Here is a 14376-nt window from a genome sequence, read left to right as displayed (position 1 = left end):
TCTTCAGGAGACTTCTCCAAGAACAAAAAAGCTGGCAGGCGCCATTTATTACTCCTACTACCCAAGCTGGATAGCCAGACACTGGTGGGAACCAGCATGAGCACCCACCACCTTGCCTGCTAACACCACACACCCCACCTACATTGTCCTCCTGCAGATCCACCCCCGTCCAGTCCACCCCACTCAGGAGGAATCCCTCGCTACCATGTCACATCCTGCAAGCGGCCCTGGCAGGGACCAGCGCCACTCCAAAGTGACTCCTGCCCTGGGGAGAGGGGAAAATAACCACACATACCGGTACCCTTGCAGCCCCAGCAGCTGAACTTTATTAGCAGTGTGGAGAGTGCCCTGCCAGTTAGTGTGTCTGAAGCCCCAGCAGGCATCTGGCCTGACTGCTGCCCCTGCCCACCAACAAAAGTCTCTCAGGGGACAAGGCAGGCAGAGTACCCTGCAGGTCGGTACTACAGCAGCTTCAACGGACAGACTGAGGACAGACTTCAGGTTTGCCTGTAGGCCTCTCCCACCAATGAAAACCTCTCAGGAGACAAGACAGGGAGAACTGTCTGTAGTTCAGTGCGACCGCAGCCCTGGAAAATGAACTAAGGGCAGGCATCTGGTCTGACTGCTGACACTACCCACATCTACCAGCCCATGACAGCCCCAGACTGGCCCGTAACAGCACAGGGACAAAATCCTCCCCACAACAGGAAAAATGGACCACTGCAGATGACTGGACTGAAGGCAAATGAATCTCAACCACAATAGGACACATACAATACACATAGGTGACACTCCTGACATGCCTGGTTCCAAAGAACAAAGGGAATTGTGCTGCAGAGCACTAGAAATCTCCTCTTCATAAGGCCATTACTTTCCATCAGGTAACACAGTCAACTTTCCAAATACATAAAACAAACACAGAGAGTTAGACAAAATGAGGAGACAGAGGAATATGTCCCAAATGAAAGAACAAGACAACACCACAGCAAAAGAGCTAAATATGAAATGGAAATAAGCAATATGCCTGATAAATCTTTCAACGTAATGGTTTAAGATACTTAGTGTCCTTGAGAAGAGTGGAGGATCTCAGTGAGACCTTCAACAAAGAGATAGAAAATATTAAAAAGAACCAACCAGAGATGAATACTCAATAACTTAAATTCCAAGTACATTAGGGGAAATAATAGCAGATTAGAGGAGGCAGAGTATGGATCAGTGACCTTGGAGACAGGGCAATGGAAGCAACCAAGCTGAAGAGCAAAATGCAAAAAGAAGAATGAAAAATAGGAATAGGTTAAGGGAACTCAGTGAAATCATCAACTACAATAACATCCATATTATAGGGATCCCAAAAGGAGAACAGAGAAGAAAGGGGGCAGAAAATTTACTTGAAGAAATAATAACTGAAAGCTTCCCTAATCGGAGGAAGGAAACAGACATTCAGATCGAGGAGACACAGAGAGCCCTCAACAAATCAACCCAAAAAGGCACACACCAAGACACACAATATTTAAAGTAGGAGAAAGTAGTGATAAAGAAGAGAATCTTAAAGGCAGCAAGAGAAAAGAAAACCCAGCAAGAAATCAAAACCCCATAAGGCTATCAGCTGATTTTTCAGCAGAAACTTTGCAGGCCAAAGAGAGTGGCATGATATACTCCAAGTGTGGGAAGGAAAAAACCTCCAACTAAGAATACTCCACCCAGCAAGGCTAATCATTCAGAATAGAAGGAGAGAGAAAGAGTTTCCCAGACAAACAAAAGTTAAAGGAGTTCAGCATCACTAAACCAGCCTTATAAGAAATGTTACAGGGAATTCTTTGAGTGGAAGGAAAAGGTCATAATCAGGAGTAAGAAAATTCTTAAAGGAAAAAATTTCGCAGGTAAACATAAACATAATAAAAGTAGTAGATTGCACAAGTAAATACAAACATGATAAAGGTAATAGATTAATCTACTATTGAACCAGTGCAGAGGTTAAAGCACAAAAACAGCAAAATCAACTGTATCTATAAAAATCAGTCTAGGAATTCATAAAATAAAAAAAAATGTAAAGAATGTCATCATATACATAACGTGTTGGAGAGAGAGGGGAATAAACATTTGGTGCTTGTAGAATGGATTCAAACTTAAGGAACCACCAACCTAATATAGACTACTATATGCATAAGATGTTATATATGAACCTAATGGTAACTACAAATCAAAAACCTGTAATAGATATGCAAAAAATAAGTAAGTAAGTAAGTAAATAAATAAATAAATAAATAAATAAGTAAGTAAATAAATAAGGAATCCAAGCATATCACTGAAGAAAGCCATCAAACCACAATGGAAGAGAGCAAGAGAAGACAGGAACAAAGATTTACAAAAACAACTATAAAACAAGTAACAAAATGGCAATAAGTACATATCTATCAGTAATTGCTTTGAATGTAAATGTACTAAATTCTCCAATCAAAAGACACAGTGTAACCAAATGGGTAAAAAAGCAAGACCCATCTGTACACAGCCTAGGAGAGACCAGCTTCAGACCTAAAGACATATGAAAGTGAAAGGATGGAAAAACACTGACCATGAAAATGAAAGTGAAAAAAAAAGCTAGGGTAGCAATACTTATGTTGGACAAAACCGACTTTAAAACAAAGACTGTAACAAGACGCAAAGAAGGACTCGACATAATGATAAAGGGAACATGTTGGGTGCATAAATATTTGTAATTGTTATCAAGAGGACAACTTGACATAACAATTGTAAATATATATGCACCCAACATGAAAGCACCTAAGTACATAAAGCAATTATTAACAGACATAAAGAAAGAAATTGACAGTAATACAATAATAGCAGGGGACTTCAACATCCCGCTTACATCAGTGAATAGATCATCTAGGCAGAAAGTCAACAAGGAAACAGTGGCTTTACATGAAACATTAAACCAGATGGACCTAACGTATATTCAACATTTCATCCCAAAACAGTGGAATACACACATTCTTTCAAGTGCACATGGAACATTATCTAGAACAGATCACGTTAGGCCACAAAACAAATCTCAATAAATTCAAAAAGACCTAAATCATATCATGCATCTTTTCTGACCACAACAGTATGAAACTACAAATTAAATAAAAAACAACAAAAAACAACTTCTGGAGAGAACACAAATATGATGAACACATGAAGGCTGAATAACATGTTACTAAACAATGAATGAGTCAATATGACCCATTTCATGGAGACATGAAAATAAAAACACTTCCCTTGTGAAGGGAATCGTTCAAAAATCTTTGGATACAGCAAAATCTATTCTAAGAGGAAGATTATGGTCTAATTCCAGAAGCAAGACAAATCTCAAATAAACAACTTAACCTTACACCTAAAGGAGCTAGAAAAAGAAGAACAAGGCCCAAAAGCAGTAGAAGGAAGGTAATGATAAAGATTAGAACAGAAATAGAGACTAAAAAATAATAGAACGGGTTAATGAAACCAGCGGCTAGCTCTTTTAAAAGATCAACAAAATTGATAAACCTTTAGCCAGACTCATAAAAGAAGAGAAAAAAAAAAAGAGAACCAAAGGTTTATCAATTTTGTTGATAAAATCAGAAATGAAGGGAAACAACAACTGACACACACAAATACAAAGGATTATAAGAGAATATTATGAAAAATTACACGTCAAATTGGACAACCTAGAAGAAATGGATAAATTCCTAGAAACACATAACCTTCCAAAACAGAATCAGGAAAAAATTGAAAATTTGAACAAACTGATTACTAGCAATGAAATTGAATTAGTAATACAAAACTACCAACAAACAAAAATCCAACACCAGATGGCTTCACAAGGGAATTCTACCAAACATTTAAAGATGAGTTAATACATACTCTTCTCAAACTATTCCAAAAAATAAAAGATGAAGGAAAGCTTTTAAATTCATTCTACAAAGCCAGCATTACCCTGAAACCAAAACTAGGTAAAGACGCCACAAAAAAAAGATAGGCCAATATCTCTAATGAACATAGATGCAAAAATCCTCCACGTATTAGCAAATCAAATCCAACAATACGTTGAAAAAAAGTCATTCACCACACACAAAAACAAACAAACAAAAACAAAACAAAAAAAACAATCACCACAATTAAGTGGGATTTATTTCAGGAGTGCAAGGGTGGTTCAATATTCACAAATCAATCAACATGATACATCATATTAACAAGGGAAAGCATTCAAACCACATGATCATTTCAACAGATGCAGAAAAAGCATTTGACAAAGCACAACATGCATTCATGATAAAAACTCTCAAAAAAGTAGGTTTAGAGGCAACATACATCAACATAATAAAGGCCATACATGAAAAATCCACAGCTAACATCATCCTTAATGGGGGAAAAACTAAGAGTTTTCCCCTGAAGTTAGGAATAAGACAAGGATGTCCACACTCACCACTTATATTAAACATAGTACTGGAAGTCCTAGCCATAGCAGAGAGCAGAAAGAAATAACAGGCATCCAAAGTGGTAAGGAAGAAGTAAAATTTTCACTATTTGCAGATGACATGATACTATATACAGGAAATCTTAAAGACACCACCAAAAAACTACTAGAACTGATCAATGAATTTGGTAAAGTCACAGGATATAAAATTAACATACAGAAATCTGTTGCATTTCTATCTACTAATAATGAAGTAGCAGAAAAAGAAATTAAGAAAGCACTCCCATTTACAACTGCACCAAAAAGAATAAAATACCTAGAAATAAACGTAACCAAGGAGGTAAAAGACCTGTACCCTAAACACTATATAACACTGATGAAAGAAACTGAAGATGACCCAAACAAATGGAAAGATACTCCATGCTCACTGATTGGAAAAACCAATATTGGGACACCTGGCTGGCTCAGTCAGTAACACATGCAACACTCGATCTCAGCGTCATGATTTCAAGCCCCACATTGAGCATAGAGCTTACTTTAAAAAAACAAACAAAAAACCCCACAAATATTGTTAAAATATCTATATTATCTAAAATAATCTACAGATTTAATGCAATTCCTATCAAAATATCAATAGCATTTTTCGCGAACTAGAACAAATAATCCCTAAAATTTGTATGGAACCACAAAAGACCCTGAATAGCCAAAGCAATCTAGACAAAGAACAAAGCTGGAGGTATCACAATCCCAGATTTCAAGATAGAGTATAAAGCTTGTAGTAATGAAAATAGTATGGTGCTGGCACCAAAACAGTCACATTGATCAATGGAATAGAGTCCAGAAATAAACTCACATTTTTATGGCCAACTAATCTATGACAAAGGAGGCAAAAATATCCAATGGGAAAAATCTCTTCAACAAATGGTGTTGGGAAAACTGGACAGCTTCATGCAAAAGAATGAAGCTAGACTAACATCTTAAACCATACACAAAAATAAACTCAAAATGGATTAAAGACCTAAAGGTAAGACCTGAAACCATAATATTCCTAGAAGAAAACATAAGGAGTAATTTCTTTGACACAGGCCATAGAAACAGTTTTCTAGATATGTCTTCTCTGACAGAGGAAACAACAGCAAAATTAAACCATTGGAACTATACCAAAATAAAAAGCATTTTCACAGCGAAAGAAACCATCAACCAAACAAAAAGGCAACCTACCGAATAAGAAAAGACATCTACAAATGACATATCTGATAATGGGTTAATATCCAAAATATATTAAAAAACTCAGCACACACACACACACACACACACTAATCCAATTAAAATTGGGCAGTGGACCTGAATAGACATTTTCCCAAAGAAGACATACAGATGGTTAACAGACATATGAAAAGATGCTCAACATCAGTAATCATCAGTGAAATGCAAATTAAAACCACAATGAGCTATCACTTTACACTTTACATCAGAATGGCTAAAATCGGGGTGTCCGCGTGGCTCAGTCAGTTAAGCCTCTGACTTCGGCTCAGGTCATGATCTCAAGGTTTGTGAGTTCGAGCCCCACGTTGGACTCTGTGCCGACAGCTCAGAGCCTGGAGTCTGCTTCAGATTCTGTACCTCCTTCTCTCTCTGCCCCTCCCCTATTCATGCTCTGTCTCTGTGTCTCAAAACTAAATAAATGTAAAAAAAAAATTAAAAAAAAGAATGGCTAAAATCAAAAACACAACAAATAAGTGTTGGTGATGATGTGGGGAAAAAGGAACCCTTGTGCACTGGTGGTGGGAATGCAAACTGGTGCAGCCGCTGTGGGTATGGAGGTTCCTCAAAAAATTAAAAACAGAACTACCATGCAACCCAGTAATTCCACTACTGGGTATTTAACCAAAGAAAATGAAAACTCTAATTTGAAAAGATATATGCAGCCCTCTGTTCACTGCAGAATTATTTACAATAGCCAAATTCTGGAAGCAGCCCAAATGTCCATCAGTGGATAGATGGATAAAGAAGATGTGGTATATATACACAATGGAATACTACTTAGCCATAAGCAAGAATGAGATCTTGTCATTTGCAACAACATGGATGGACCAAGAGGGCATAACGCTAAGTGAAATAAGTCCGAGAAAGACAAATGCCATATGATTTCACTCCTATGTGGAATTTAAGGAACAAAATAAAACAAAAGCAAAAAAAAAAAAAAAAAAAAAAAAAAAAAAAAAAAAAACAGAGAGAGAGAGACCATCAGAAAAACAGTCTCTTAAATGTAGAGAACAAACTGGTGGCTATCAGAGGGCAGGTGGGTGGGTGGGGGATGGGGCAAACAGGTGAAGGGGATTAAGAGTACAATTATACTAAGAAATATATAGAAGTGTTGAATCACTATACTGTACACCTGAAATGAATATAACATTGTATGTTAACTATATTTGAATAAAAAATAATTGTTCTTTAAAAAAAATAGACACCCACTATTTCTACCCCATGTAATTGACTCCTGACGCTAACCAGCAGTTCTCCACTCTAATTTCACATTAGAATCATATGGGAAGCTTTTTACAATACCAGTGCCTGGGCCCCAACTGCAGAGATTTTGAGTTAATTGGTCTAACATGGGCCTAGGCACCTATATATTTTTTTTCAGGTTTTTTTTTTTTTTTTGAGAGGGAGAGAAATAGCACAAGTGGGGAGGGGCAGAGAAATGGAGAGAGAATCCCAAGCAGGCTCCACACTGCCAGTGCAGAGCACGACGTGGGGCTCAAACCCACGAACTGTGAGATCGTGACCTGAGCCAAAATCAAGAGTTGGACGCTTCACCTACTGAGCCACCCAGGCGCTCCAGTCACCTATATTTTTTAAAAAGTTCCTCAGATAACTGACATGCATGGCTACAATTGAGAAAAACTGCTCTAAATGAAATTGTACCTGATAACCAGATCTAGGGTTGGGTTTACAGTGAGTGTAAATAACTCCAGGTGTGGGTAGCTGGACTACTGTCGCTAGAAAATCAGGCAGGCTCTTTAGAGCTTCATCACTCAAGAAACTCCACTTTTGAAGTCTTCAATTATCCTCTTCTCCCCTCCATATGTAGATTCCTGGGATACTCTTCCATTTTCTTTTAGCACCTGGCTCAAATTTTCTCTCTAATCCAACTTTTCATGATCTTGTATAACGTCCAAAACACACTGAGAATTCTACCAGCAGCCGCCTTCGTGTTTCTCAATGTCCGCAACTCCAAAAACATTCCTTTTCATTCCTCCATTGTGACTGACCAGCTCGGGCCATCTTGTAGCTAATCACCTTTAAAAACTGCTCAAAACTCCTATACGAGCTTACAGCTGAGGGACTCCTTTTTAACTTACCATAAAATAGGGGAATGGGAATTTTATTCTTGGCATCCCAACCTGAAATTCTGGATGAATTTTTCACTGAGACTATTATGCATCCTCATGTACATTATAGGCTAAATGTGTTTGGTAAACTGGCCTTGAAATCTAATTTTTCTATAGTGAAGAATGAATTCTCCTTTCAAAACAACCCAAGTACAAATGAACTCCTAACAAACAACCTATTCATCTCTTTGAGAATGATCTGCATATTATATTCTGTTCTGTGCCCGATATGACAGCATCATGTGTATGAATATGAGTTATGAGCAAAGGACAGAGACTGAGGAGGCACACAATTAGTTTTAGCCTATATATGTAATGTCACAAATTAAAAGTCTCCAGCTAGAAGCATATATCCTGGACATTTCTATGTAAGCAACAGCTGCTCCTAGCCTCTGAAGAGGAATATACTACTGTCACTCATCACTTTTACTCATTTTCTGGAGAAGGAGACAAACCATCCCTATTTTCAACTAAATAATGTTTTGGTTGTCAGTCTTAACATTCAGTGAAATTACGGGACAACCTACCCAACACTGATGAGCACCCACCAACTATTAGCTTAAGATGACGTGGTTCCTTTGTTTCCAGTTGGTTCTCTTTCCTCCCCTTTACTGCTTCCACACATCTTCCATTGGTGAGTTCCTCTTCTCCCTTCTCTAACATTCTGTACTGGTCAATATGTTCCTATCATTGTTCACTTGATGGGAAAATCATGTTCCCCCTCCTTTCCATAATGTACTCCAATATTTCATGAAAGCAAATTAAGGAATAACTGGAACACCCTGAAAGCTTATAGACATATAAACACCTGTTTACAAAAATCTCTGTTCTTTGGCCAGAGACAGAGAAGGAGCAGGGGTGAGGGGTGTTAAGGGTTAATATATGTAGTTATATTTTTTAACCTTTCATTTTCTCTGGTTACAAATTCAATCGGTGTTCTTATAAATTAAACTAGAATTTTACAGGAAAGTGTAAGGAAGATAATAAAATCACCTGTAATATTACCACTCTGAAGCAACCACCATTATCATTTTGGTATATTTACTTTTGGACTTTTCTCTATGTAGAGAGTGTAGTAACTTGCCTCCATTATTGGACATTTAGGCTGTATCTCTCTCTTTTTTATTTTGCTACTATAAATAATGCTTCATTAATGTTCTTTCACATTAATCTTTGAATATTTTCTTTATAATGTTCCCTAAAGTAGAATTATTGGATTAAATCGTTTTTCTGGAAGATTGCATCAATTTATACCTCCACTAGTGATATTCAAGAGTAAACATCTCCATACTCTTGAAGCTCTAATTTTTTTAGTAAACATTTTTGTGGCTGATATAACTTATATTTATATGATTAATAATGAAGTTAAATTTTTGCAAATGCTTATGGGCCTTTAATAATTCTTTTTATTTTTTTAATTTGAGTGAGAGAAAGAGAGAGAGAGAGAGGAACAGAGAGTGTGCGGGAGGGGCAGAGAGAGAGGGCTCCAGGCTCCACCCTGTCAGCACAGAGTCCCACACAGGGCTCAATCTCACAAACCCTGAGATCATGACCTGAGCTGAAATCAAGAGCTGGATGCTTAACCAACTGAGCCACCCAGGCACCCCCTGGCCTTTAATAATTCTACTCTCCTCTGAAGAGGAGAAAGTAGGAACGGTAGTGTACTGAGAACCTTGATTCCAGTGGAAAGATCCAACTGGTAAAGGAGTAAAGATTTCAATGGGAAGAAGAGAACAATGTTGAAGGAGTTATGTTTTGTTTGATTTTTTTTTTTCCAATGTTTATTTATTTTTGGGACAGAGAGAGACAGAGCATGAACAGGGGAGGGGCAGAGAGAGAGGGAGACACAGAATCGGAAACAGGCTCCAGGCTCTGAGCCATCAGCCCAGAGCCTGACGCGGGGCTCGAACTCACGGACCGCAAGATCGTGACCTGGCTGAAGTCGGACGCTTAACCGACTGCGCCACCCAGGCGCCCCTGTTTGATTTTTTTTAAATGGGATGATTTGAGCTCACCTCCAGGTTGAGGGGAAGAAGTAAGCAGTATCAAAGAGCTTCAGAATTCAAGAATTAGAGTAAATAAGTGACGGAGTAACATTCTATAAGAGTAGAATTGATGGGATCACTGGAAGAAAGAGCCTATCTTTTTCATCCTCCAATCTCTTCACAAAATGTTTCCTTTATTTCCTGGCTTCAGTCATGTAGGAAAGGAGGTAAGTGTGGGTAGAGATGCTTGCTTGCAGTCACAGGAGGGAAGAGCTGGAAGAACTCAAGCTTCATAGCCTTAGATTTCTCTGTGAAATAGGAGGCAAGATTGTTGCTGAGACAGAAAAGGGTAGTAGAAAGGGGATTTGAGAAAAGTGGTGAGGACTTAGAAGGACTGCAGAGTAGTGGCAAGAGGTGATCTGAAATTAAAGACCATAAATCTCTAGAGGCCACTAACCCATAATTATACTCTTCTCTTTTCTTTAGCAGAGCTATATAGACTGGGCGAAGGAGCTACAACTGAAAACAGATGGTTGGGGGATTTTCTCTGGGGAATTCAACATAAGGAAAACAAATCTAGAACCCAGAGGATACTGGCAAAAATGACAAAATGATCACCAAAGAGTACAGGATGGATGGGGAAGAAAGTAAAACAATGAGAGGCATAATAGACGGGGAAGAAAAGGAAGGGGCCAAGACATGGAGGTTGGAGAAACCAGTTGTGGGCTGGGCTGGCCACATGGTCACTAAAATCACCCATGAGGAGGACAAGAATTCGAGTGGAAGACTAAAATCTTCAGTAAATGAAAGGCATTACCAGGAGCTAATAGATCACAGCAATGATGAAAGGCAGTAAGTGGCTGAATAAGATGGCAACCTCAAAAGGGCAGTTCTTACCTGAGCAAAGAAAGCTAAGACTCTGAAGAAGGTAATGAAGAGTTATTACTGACACTGTGTCTAGGTATGAGGAAAAAGTGCAGTTGCATGGACAGACCTTGGGAGAGAGACAAATCTCAAAGCCAGGAAATGAAGTAAACATTTTGTGAAGAGATTGGAGGATGGGGGGAAGAAAACCCCACAACTTACAATGGAATGAGAGCTGCCTAGTAAGAAAGAATTGTAACTAATAAGTTACAGAGGGAATCTAGGGGGAAGAGAGAAGAGCATCGTAGGGTGGTTAAGCACAATTAGAGGGGGCGATTTCTGCAAAGCACACTTTGCTGAAAATTTAATCTAATACCTATCAATTTTCCCATAACAAGAAAAACATTCAAAAAGATATGTCTCAGGTGGGTCATTAACATTACTATTTACTAGGAGGAAGAAATCAACCCTTACCAGCACATGAATTAATACCCAGGGTAGACAAATAGAAGGCTGTATGATTGGTGCCAGTGCTCTCTTATTTTTCTGTTCACAATATTCAAACAAAAAGGCTTTTCTTTTATAAAAAGTACGTGTATAAAAGATTGCTCAATTAAGTTGAATTATGCAGGCAGATTTAGATCCATTAATCATTAATTTCTTAATCTGATTCCCAAGGCCATTTGTGATAACGCTGAAACATGGGGCCACCTCATAACATGGTGTAACGTGGGCAATACTAACAGAACTTGGTGGAATGGGCAAGCGGGAGCTAAACTCTAGCTCACACTTTCCTCACTTCCAGGCCTGTGTGTTTGCTTTGACTCAGAAAAGTCATTCAGCTGCATTGTGGGGGAAAGGTAGAAGGAGGGAAATTTTTCTAATTCATTGCCCCAAGGACGGCACCATTTTCTAATGGACACAAAGGCATGGCATAAAATAGTAGAGGCCCTTCCAAATAATTCAGATGTACTGTCAAAGTCTTCAGGCATTTTTTTTTTTTTTTTTTAAATAGGCCTCATGCCCAGCACAGAACGCAATGTGGGGCCTGAACTCATAACCCTGAGATCAAGACCTGAGCTGAGATCAAGAATCAGATGCTGGGGCGGCTGGGTGGCTCAGTCAGTTAAGCTTCCGACTTCGACTCAGGTCATGATCTCACAGTCGGTGAGTTCGAGCCCCGCGTCGGGCTCTGGGCTGACAGCTCAGAGCGTGGAGCCTGTTTCAGATTCTGTGTCTCCCTCTCTCTCTGCCCCTCCCCTGTTCATGCTCTGTCTCTCTCTGTCTCAGAAATAAATAAACGTTAAAAAAAAAAAAATTAAACAACAAAAAAAGAATCAGATGCTTAGCCAACTGAGCCATCCAGGTGCCTCTTAAGGCATTTTTAAAAATAATAACTTGTTAACTTATTAAATAATGTTTTCTGAGTTAATTTGACCAGAGTAAATGTTAAAATTTTCCCAAAGATATGAAAAAATCATATTATTGGTTCACTTAGTCTGAGTCACTAAAATTAATAATTCCATTTACAGCTCAGTCACATTCAAAAATATTCCCATCATATTTTTATAATATCGCATGTGAAGAAAGTTTTCTCAACAAAATCTCAAAGTAAAAATCATAAAAAAGACTGACATGATACTAATAAATTTGTTTTAATTTCTGTAAAGAAAAAAAGTCTTAAACATCAATTGGGAAAAATATTTGACACATTATGACTTTTTATCAGCAGCAGCATCACTGATGTGTTTTTCTAGGCACTTGAACTATATATTATTTTATTTAGTTCTCACAATATTAAGGTAGGTATAATAAGTGTTCTTGCTCTACAAATGAAAGCTCAGAGAGATTACATGATTGCCCCAAAACACACAGCGCTTAAGAGATAAAGCCAAGATCCAAATGACAGTCTGTCTCATGTAAGCTCTGCTCTTACTCCTAGCCTCAAAAAATAGTAATAACAGGGGCATATGGCTGGCTCTGTCAGTGGAGCATGTGACTGACTCTTGATCTTGGGGTTGTGAGTTTGAGCCCCATGTTGGGTGTAGAGATCACTGAAAAATAAAATCTTTAAAATAATAATAATAATAACAATAATAAATAAGTATTAACAAAGGAAGTATAAATGATCAGTAACACAGAAGAAAAATGTTCAATATCTCTGGCTATTAAAAATGCAAATTAAAACAATGAGAAACTACTTTTCACCTATCAGACTGGTAAAGAAAATAAGAGAATAATAATACTCAGAGTAGGTCAGTGTCCAGGAAAAAAAATATTATATACAACTGAGGAGAGTATAAATAGGTACAGTTTTTCTGGAAGGCGATTTCACACACACAAAAAAAATCCTCAAAAGTCTTAAAAATGTGCAGCAGTCTTTACTTCCATTCATTTTATTTTTATTTATTCACATTGCCAAATTTTTCCTTTATTTCCCTTTGTTCACTGCCCTCCATTTTCTTTTTTTTTTTTAATTTTTTTTTTTTAACGTTTATTTATTTTTGAGACAGGGAGAGACAGAGCATGAACTGGGGAGGGTCAGAAAGAGGGAGACACAGAATCTGAAACAGGCTCCAGGCTCTGAGCTGTCAGCACAGAGCCCGACGCGGGGCTGGAACTCATGGACCGTGAGATCATGACCCGAGCCGGAGTCCGTCGCTTAACCGACTGAGCCACCCAGGCGCCCCCGCCCTCCATTTTCAAACTATATTCTTTATTGCATCAAACTAACGATCGCTGAATGCTTTTAAAATGAGATACTGATGTTGTATTGTAATCCTGTCATCCATTAGCTCTACAATAGCCTTACATAAATAAATCCAAAAGTTGAAATAATGAAATAAGACTGAGAAATATCAGAAAATATAGTCTATATTAAAAGTACATATATCTGGGGGCACCTGGTGGCCCAGTCGGTTAAGCAGCCTACTTCAGCTTAGGTCATGATCTTATGGTTTGTGAGTTCAAGCCCTGCATCTGGCTCTGTGCTGACAGCTCAGATCCTCGAGTCTGCTTTGGATTCTGTGACTCTCCCTGCCCCTCCCCCGCTCACTCTCGGTTTCTCAAAAAATAAAAGTTAAAAAAAAAAAGTATATATATCTGCATAACAGATAATTCTATGCCTTTACTTACAACAAAACTGACATGAAAGATCTTTGTCGCATTAATCTTTGTGAACTAGAAAAACAAAGTGAAATCCTCTCACGCCTTGAACTGCTCTAACATGTAGTTAATTTAGCTAAGTATCTGAAAATGGATAATGACATTGAAAAAGTGGTGCCACTTATAACCTGATTTGATCAAAGATAGTAATATATCTTTAAATTTTGCCTTCCATCTATTTAATTCTGAAGTATGCTTAAAGCAAAACTCAAGAATTATAAGTCATCACATGAAAAATTTCAACTATAACATGAAAAAAAAAAAACCCATCTCAGCACATTTAACCAAGTATTGTATTTACCATGCTCCTCCTCAATACTGGATATTTGTTGCATAGAAAGGATGCTTATCAAGTATTTGTCGAAGTACATATTTTTAACTGAATGATACCTAACACATTCCCTTTTTTGCCTCTAAGAGGAAATTCTTAGCAAATGAGTTATAAACTAAAATCATACCTAAAAAAGTTTAGCATGTAAAAGAGAAAAAAAAAGTCCACCATTAACGAAAGCACAAAGATCTTAGAATC

The 14376-nt window shown here is 37.9% G+C and overlaps 1 protein-coding gene across 3 annotated transcripts in view; it reads right to left on the bottom strand.

Moving 5' to 3' along the window:
- MSRB3 (methionine sulfoxide reductase B3) overlaps positions 1 to 14376 on the bottom strand; it is a 175705-nt gene that overhangs the window by 62317 nt on the left and 99012 nt on the right. The gene's annotated exons all lie outside the window — the stretch shown is intronic.

Source organism: Leopardus geoffroyi, chromosome B4 (genome assembly GCF_018350155.1).
Source record: "Leopardus geoffroyi isolate Oge1 chromosome B4, O.geoffroyi_Oge1_pat1.0, whole genome shotgun sequence".
In the NCBI taxonomy this organism is placed as follows: domain Eukaryota; kingdom Metazoa; phylum Chordata; class Mammalia; order Carnivora; family Felidae; genus Leopardus; species Leopardus geoffroyi.
The sequence above is the reverse complement of the archived record's forward strand: the minus strand, read 5'-3'. Positions and strand labels throughout refer to the sequence as shown.